Here is a 5968-nt window from a genome sequence, read left to right as displayed (position 1 = left end):
GAGGACATGCAAGGATTTGTGAGGTCATGTGAGGGCGTGAGAGGGCATGCAAGAGTGTGTGAGGTTGTTCAGGGTTGTGCGAGAGCAGACGAGCACATGCAGGGGTGTGCAAGAGTGTGCAAGTCTGTGTGAGAGTGTGTGAGGGCTTGCAGGAATGTGCAAGGGTGTACAAGAATGTGCGAGTGTGTGTGAGGCTGTGGGAGAGTATGTGAGGGCAGGCGAGGAAGTGCGAGAATCTGCAAGGGTGTGCGAGGATGTGCGCAGACGTGCCATGATGTGCGAGAGTATACAATGACATGAAAGGGTGTGCAAGGCTGTGCGAGGCTGTGCGAGGGCATGAGGTGACATACGGGATGTGTGAGAGCATGCAAGGACATTCAAGTGCATGCAAGGACATGCGAGAATGTGTAAGTGTATGCTGGGGCATCTACAGGCATGTGAGGGTGTGCAAAGATGTGAGAAAGCATTCGAGGATGTGCGAGAATTTGTTAGTGTGAGCAAGTGCATTCTAGGGTGTGTGCAGGCATGTGAGGGCCTGCGAGAACATGTGAGAGTGTGTGAGGATCTGTGAGCATGGGCGAGGGCATGCTAGGGAATACACGGGCATGTGAGGGCATGTGAGTGGGTGTAAGTACCTGCAAGAGCATGTGAGGGTGTACAAGTGTGTGTGAGGACATGTGAAAGCATGTGAGGCGGTTTGAGGACGTGTGAGAGTGGACGAGGGCATGGGAGAGCTTGTGAGAGTTGTGAGAACGTGCAAGGACTTGCAAGAGGGTGCAAGGATGTGCGAAGGAGTGTAAGGCCATGTGACAGTGTGCAATGGTTTGTGAGTGCATGGGAGAACATGAAAGAGTGTACAAGAACACGCGAGAGTGTGCAATGTCATGCAATATCATGTGAAGTTGTACGAGGGTTTGTGAGGATGTTTGAGAGTGTTCGACAATGTTCAAGACAGTGTGAGGGCATGCAGGGGTGTGTGTGGGCATTTGAGGATGTGCTAGGGTATGGGGAAAGGTGCTAGGGCATGGGAAAAAGTGCTAGGGCATACAAGTACATGCAAGAGCATGCGAGGAGTTGTGTGACTGTACAGGTGTGTGTTTGTGTGTGTGAACGCATTCAAGGGCGTATGAGCACATGCAAGGGTGTGGGAGTGCATGTGAGGGTATTCAAGGACATGTGAGGGTGTGCAAGGACATGTGAGACCATTTGACAATGTATGAGAGAGTGCCAGGGCATGAAGGGGTGTGCAAGGGCATTTGAGGACATGTTAGGCTGTGGGAGGACATGCTAGGGTGTGTGAGTGTGTGCGAGGAGGTATGTAGCTGGGCAAAATACACGTGAGAGTGCAAGAGCTTTCGAGTGCATCCGAGGGTGTGAGAGGATGTGCACGGCTCTGTGAGGGTGTGCAAGAGTGTGCAAGAGCATGTGAGAGCATGAAAGGACGCTCAAGGGCATGCAAGGAAGTGTGAGTGTGTGCAACCCTGTGCGAGGACGTATTAGTTTGTGCGAGAATCTGCGAGAGCAGGTGAGCACATGTGAGGGCATAGAGAGCATGTGAATCCATGCAAGAGTGTGCATTGGCATGGGAAGACGTGCAAGAGTGTGCAATGGTGTGCAAGTGCATGTGAGGCTGTGCGAGAGTGTGCAAGAATATGAGAGCAAGTGAGAGGGCATGCAGGGTCATGCAAGAACAGGCAAGGGTGTGCGACAGTGTGTGAGGAAGTGAGAGAGCGTTCAAGGACCTGTGAGTGCATGTGAGGACGTATGAGGCCATACAAGGGAGTTCGAGAGTGTGCAAGGCCCTGTGAAGGTGTGGGAAGGCATGCAAGGGTTTGTGAAGGTGTGTGAAGCTGTGCAAAGCGGTGCAATGGCTTGCAAGAGCAGATGAGTATGTGCGAGGGCATGTGAGAGCATTCTAGGACGTGCAAGAGTGTGTGAGGGTGTGTGAGGGTGTTCAAGGATGTGCAAAAGCGTGCAAAGACATGTGAGGGTGTTCAAGGGCATGCTAGTCCATATGAGGGCGTGTGAGAGTGTGCAAGAGTGTGTGAGAGCATGCAAGGACGTGCAAGGACATGTGAGGACATGCGAGCCCATACAAGGGAGTGTGAGAGTGTGTGAGGACATGCGAGATCATGCAAGAGTTTGCGAGGGCATGTGAGGATGTGTAACAATATGTGAGAGTATGTGAGGGTATGAGAGATCAGGCAATGGTGTGCAAGTGCATACAAAAGCGTGTGAGGATATGCAAGGACTTGCGAGGGTGTGCAAGGGTAATCGAGGACATGCGAGAGTGTGTGAAGGCGTATGAGGGCGTGGGAGGTTGTAGGAGGGCAATCAAGGGCTTGAAAGAGTGTATGAGGGCTTGTGCTAGGGTGTGCAGTTGCATGCAAGGACGTGTGAGAGCATGAAAGAATATGTCAGGTTGTGTGAGGGTGTGTAATATGCTGTCAGGGCATGCAAGGAGGTGGGAAGGTGTGTGAGGGTGTGAAAGCCTGAAAGGACGTGTGAGAGCATGCAAGAATGTGCAAGTTTGTGTGAGGCCATACTAGAGCATGCAAGGTCGTGAGAAGACATGCAATGGTATGTGAGAATGGGCAATGGCGTGCAAGGGTGTGTGAGGTCATGTGAGTATGTAAGAGCATGCAAGGATATGTGAGGGCATTCAAGGGCATGGGAGAGCGTATGTGTACATGTTAGGGTCTGCGACAGCATGCGAGAATGCAGACCGTGTGAGGGCGTGAAAGAGCATGCAAGGACACATGAGTTCATGTGAGGACATGCAAGGATGTGCAAGAATATGCGACTGTGTGAGAGGGTATGCTAGGGCCTGCAAGAGTGTGTGAGGGCTTTCTAGGTCATGCGAGAGCATGTGAGGATGTGAGAGGGTGTGCAAGAGCATGTGAGGTTGTGCGAGGGTGTGTGAAGATGTGCAAGAGCATATGAGGGCATACGATGTCATGTGAGGACATTTGAGAGCATGTGTGGACATGTAAGGGTGTGCGAGAATGTGCCAACATGGGCAATGTCGTGCGAGGGCATGAGGAGTCTTGCAAGTGTGTGCAAGTACATTCAAGAAATGTGAGGGTGTACGAGAGCGTGCAAGAGTATGTCAGGCCGTGTGATGCTGTGCAATACCTTATCAGGGCACGCGAGGAGGTGGGAAGGCGAGTGAGTGTGTGAGAGCATGCAACAAGGGGTGAGAGCATGTGATGGCGTGCAAGGGCTTGCACAAGCATACAAGGGCATTTGAGAGTATGTGAGAATGTGTGAGAGCATGCAAGGGAGTGCAAAGACTTGCCAGAGAGTACAAGAGTATAAGAGGGCATAGGAGACCATGTGAGGGTGTGCAAGGATGTGAGAGGACATGCGAGAGTGTGGGAGGACATGCAAGGGTATGTGAGGATGTGCGAGCCTGAACGAGGACATGTGACAGTGTGTGAGGACGTGCGAGCATATGCAAGGGTGTATGAGTTTCTGAGAGAACATGCGAGGGCCTTCAAAAACATGTGAGGTCATGCAGGGACATGCTAGGGCTTGTGAGGATGTGCAATGATGTGAGGCCATGTGAGAGCATTCAAGGGTGTGCGAGGGCTTTTGAGAGCATGCAAGGATATGCAAGGACGTGAGAGGCTGTACGAGAGCATGGGAGAGCATTCGGGGATGTGCAAGGGTGTGCCAGTTCATGTGAAAATGTACAAGGGCATGTGAGGGCATGCACATTTGTCTGAGGGTATCTGAGGGCGTGTGAGGGCGTGCTAGACTTTGTGAGGGCATGCAAGAACTTGTGAGAATGTGTGGGGGTGTGCCAGGATGTACTAAGGTGTTCGACTCCATGTGAGGATGTCTGATGTGGTGCAATGCCATGCAAGGACGTGCAAGTGTGTGCAGGGTCATACAAGAACATGTGGGGGTTTGCAAGGACATGTGAGGGTGTGCAAAGATGTGCAAGTGCATGGAAGGGCGTGTGAGTATGTGCGAGCTCATGCAAGGGCATGCAAGGGCATGGGAGAACATGTGAGTATTTATAAGTGTGTGCGAGGTCTGGCAATCATGTGCAAGGATGTGCAAGGAGCTGTGAGGCCATATGAGAATGTTTGAGGAAATGCAAGGGTGTGCAAGGCTGTGTGAGATCATTCTAGAGGATGCCAGAGCATACGAGAACCTGCAAAAGCATGCAAGTTTGTGTGAGGGTGTGTGAGAATGTGCGAGAGAATGTGAGAGCATGTGAGGTCATATGATTCTGTGAGAGAGTGATTGAGGACATGCGAGGGTGTGGGTGGGCATGCTAGGATGTGCAAAGTCATGAGAGGATGTATGAGAGCATGGCAGGGCATGGGAGAACGTGCAAGGGTGTGTGAGGAAGTGCGAGGTCTTATGAGGACATGTAAGAGCTTGGGAGGGAATCTGAGAGTGTGCAAGGCAGTGCAAGGCCAAGTGAGGCCATGCAATTGCATTTGAGGACATGTGAGGACTTGTGATGGCATCAAGACCATGCAAGGGCGTGTGAGGAGGTGCAAACACATGCGAGGGAGTGTGATGGTGTGAGACAGCATGCAAGGGCATGTTAGGTTTTGCAAAGACGTGCTAGGGAGTACAAGGGTGTGTGGTAGTGTGAGGCCTTGTGATGATGTGTGAGGATGTGCAACATCATGCAAGGACGTGTGAGTCCATATATGAGTGTGCAAGGCCATGTGAGGGAGTGTGAGAGCATGCATGGAGGGGGGGGGGGCAAAAGCAGGCAAGTCCATGCAAGAACGTGCAAGGGCATCCAAGGGTGTGTGAGAGCATGCAATGCCATGTGATGGTGTGCAAGGACGTGTGAGGTCACGTGAAGGCGTCTGAGGTCTTTCAAGAGTGTAAGAGGCCATGCAAGAGCATTCGAGGGCATGGGAGGGCTTGCAAGATGGTGCAAGGATATGAGAGGACATGCGAGTGCCTGTAAGGTTGCAAGGGCATGTGAGTTTGTGTGAGGATGTGGGGGACTGTGTGAGGGTGTTTGAGGGTGTTAGAGGGCATGCAAGGCCATGAGAGTGTGCGAAGCCTTGCTAGAGCCTGTGAGGATGTACAAGAGCATGCAAGTTTGTGTGAAGACATGTGAGGGTGTTTGAAGTTGTGCCAGAACGTGCAATGGACTGCGAGTTCCTGTGAGGGCATGCCAGGTTGTGGATGGATGTGCTAAAATGTATGAAGGCATGCGAAGACATGTGAGAGCATGGGAGGCAGGGAGAGAGCATGCGAGAGTATGCAAGGCCATCTGAGGGCATGTGAGGGCATTTAAAGGGCATGCGAGGACATGTGAGAGTGTGCAAGTGTGTGTGAGGATGTATGAGAGCATGCAAGTGTGTGCAAGGGTGTGAGAAAGCAACTCAAGATGAGACCCAAGACCCCTTATGCAACTCCAGAGGATTCCCAAGAGGAGCCACCCCAAACACAATTTTAGAGGAGCACTCCACCACAACAAGAAAAGAAGCCACATACCACAACTAAAGTGGAGACCCCCCCCCCAACCCGGCCACAACTATAGAGGAGTCTGCAAACCACAACAAGAGATGAATAGGGGGAAAAAAAGCATCAGTTGACCCCACTGGAACTAAAGTGAAGCCCTATGCAATAAAAATACAGTAGTCTACCACATATCACAACTAGACAGGAGCCAGCCTGCTAATCTCTACTACAGAGAAGCTGCCCCATGCCACAACTGAAGATGAGGGGCCGTGCCAAAATTAGAGAGTAGACTCGCAAATATCGCACCTGGAAAGAGTGCCTGTGCACATCACTACCAAAGAGGAAACCCCCTCAACAATTCAAGAGGAACAGTGCACTGCAACACTAGAGGTGCCCCCACACAACTTAGCTAGAGAAAAGGCCCCCTAACAAAACTTGAGAGGAGACTGCACACCACAACTATAGAGGAACCCATCCGACACAACTAAGAGTTGACCCCCAACATCAACTAGAGAGTATCCCA

This window comes from Bos grunniens, chromosome 19, assembly GCF_055505025.1.
Source record: "Bos grunniens cultivar Pamir isolate PY7600 chromosome 19, Bosgru_T2T1.0, whole genome shotgun sequence".
NCBI classification, from domain to species: Eukaryota; Metazoa; Chordata; class Mammalia; order Artiodactyla; family Bovidae; genus Bos; species Bos grunniens.
Note: the sequence above shows the minus strand (reverse complement) of the source record.